The 2,565-nt window shown below is 39.8% G+C and overlaps 1 non-coding gene across 1 annotated transcript; it reads left to right on the top strand.

Moving 5' to 3' along the window:
- Positions 1–712: 712 nt before the first annotated feature.
- LOC121064216 lies at positions 713–904 on the top strand. The gene has a single exon (XR_005816417.1). It is a non-coding gene; the product is annotated as a U2 spliceosomal RNA (small nuclear RNA).
- Positions 905–2,565: the final 1,661 nt, after the last annotated feature.

Genomic DNA, 2,565 nt, shown 5'->3' with positions numbered 1-2,565 from the left:
GGGGCTGACACCTGAAAGGCAAATAGCCTGTCAAACAGGCTTTGCTGGATGCTCAGTCTGGGACAAAATGTGATGAGCAAAGCTGCAATTAAGAAGAGATATTTTTATTTTTTTTCCAGGAGTGATAAGCCCTTGCTTATCACTAGATTTGGGTACCTGTTTCTACACAAAATTTTTTTTCTTTTTTTGGCTGTAGCCTGTGCCTGCCTAAGAGTGTGTGATCTGTAGCATATTCTTGATGTCATTAATGATTAGATTTTCTTGTGTCCTCTTGTACCCACTTATCAAGCACTGCTATCTTGTTGTACTACTACCTTGTTGCAAATCTGGAAGACATGCAAACTAATATTCCCTACATATGATGTTTTCATACTATGTTTATCACAATATCAGCACAGTAGCTGAAACAATGTTAAGAAAAATAAGGAAGAATCTTAGTACACCTCCTCAATCTCTCTTTGTGCATTGAAGTATAAGAATGATATCCCTGAAAAGGCAAACAGTCACTGACAGGTACATCTCTGTGCAAAGCCACCTCCAGTCCATATGAATGGTCTGTTCTACCACAACAGCTGAGTCTGGCCCGAGACCTACTCCTGTTCCCTCTCCTGGGACTTGGAATTGTTTGTCCAGCCCTCTTTCCCTGAAGCCTCACAATAAGTCTGATGATTCTTCAGAAATCTAATCAAGCTTAAAATCCTTGATCTGCTATATGGGACTCTCGGCCTGTTGGCTAAGATCAAGTGTAGTATCTGTTCTTATCAGTTTAATATCTGATACATCCTTAATGAGAGGACTTTATATTAAACAGATTTTTGGTCTTGGGAGTTGGAGGTGGAGCTTGCTCCCTCCACTCCACGCATTGTCCTGGTATTGTAGTACTTCCAGGAATGGTGCACCTCCTTCGGGAGGCTCTTTTTCTCTCTATAACTACCTGAAAGGAAGGTGTGGGGAGCTGGGGGTCAGCCTCTTCTCACAGATAACTAACAATAGGACTAGAGGGAAAGGCCTCAAGTTGTGCCAGGGGAGGTTCAGATTGGAAATGAGGAGACATTTCTTCTCAGAAGGAGCAGTCAGGCATTGGGATGGGTTGCCCAGGGAGGTGGTGGCATCATCGTTCCTGGGGGTGTTCAAGGAAACGTTGGATGTGGTGCTTAGGGACGTGGTTTAGTGGGTGACATTGGTGGTAGGGGGATGGTTGGACCAGATGATCTTGGAGGTCTTTTCCAACCCTAATGACTCTGTGATTCTATGACTCAGTCACATGTTCAGGTCCTTGGCTGAATGAGATCAAGTTATTCAGAGAATGGCATGAACAAGCCCTACAGAAAGAGATGTCCACATCAGCCTTACCAGCCTTCCTTGTCCACCTGCTTCTCCACAGAAAGACAGTTGCATATTTGCACCGTAAGTGAAGGTGATCTCTTCTCTTTTCATCAATGAACATAGTAAATGAGTAGACTTCCAAATAGATCACATCCTTCATGACATTTCCTTAATAAGTTCAGACCACTTAAAGAAAGACTTTAAAGGATCAAGTAACTAAAGTGAATTTATTAAAGCAAAGGCACAGAAATTCCAATTAAAGATGCTAGGCATCCTACAAATTGTTCCTTTTCTGAAATACATGTTAAGAAGTGTCTTCAAAGGAATTATTTGACAGTTTCATTTGTACATTTCTATAATTATAGCCCCCAGACTTTTCTCTCAACCTTCTTTATTCCCATTCACAAATAAAGGTTGCAGAGCTTTTATTTTCTGCACAGGAATAAAGTTTATATCTCAGAGTTTATTTTGACAAAATAAAAATGAAAGAGAGTCTAGTAGGTAGTACAAAAGAGCCTGGGTTCTTTTGTACAGAAGAGGAGGAGGTTCTACTCGCTAAAAAGTGGCATTATACACCACATGAATTATGTCATGTACATCCTCCTTGTGAGATACAACGATGTGCCTGCTTCTTCATGCATGTGAAAGTCTTAAAATGTTCCTTCTTGCAAAAGACAATAACCTTGCTTTCAAAGCTGGTGGGCCGTGGTAGCCTAAAGCAATCTGCACAGCAGAAAATGCATCAGTATTGTCTCCTGTTATTCCATGCATGTGCATAGTATGTATATATGTACAAAGTGCATAAATGTTTATTACAGTTTTATAATTGTGATTTTACTATGTGGTTCTCTGACACAGTGCTTGGAAGCTTTCTCTGTCTCTCAGTTTTACATTTAATAAAATGAACACCAAAGTACAATCCTCAGATTGAATAATGCTGAATGAACTGAGATGTACAGACACTTATGTCTGGCTCTCCATGCACTACATAAAATTACCAAAGTGTGTTTACAAGACAGAAAGAGAGCATCTCAGAGGAGCTATTCTGTCACGTTTCCTAACCACACTGCAGATTTGTTTCAAGTTGAGGCCTTCCACTCTTGATACTTGCTGAAGAACTATAAATACATGCAAACAGGTTCAGTAATGACAAATGCTGCCTTCCAACTTCCAATCATTTGATCTTAATTACAAAATTTCTACCAATAAATAAATAAATAAATACTTTTTGAAGCTATT

The sequence above is a fragment of the Cygnus olor genome, chromosome 1 (genome assembly GCF_009769625.2).
Source record: "Cygnus olor isolate bCygOlo1 chromosome 1, bCygOlo1.pri.v2, whole genome shotgun sequence".
Classification (NCBI taxonomy): domain Eukaryota; kingdom Metazoa; phylum Chordata; class Aves; order Anseriformes; family Anatidae; genus Cygnus; species Cygnus olor.
The sequence above is the reverse complement of the archived record's forward strand: the minus strand, read 5'-3'. Positions and strand labels throughout refer to the sequence as shown.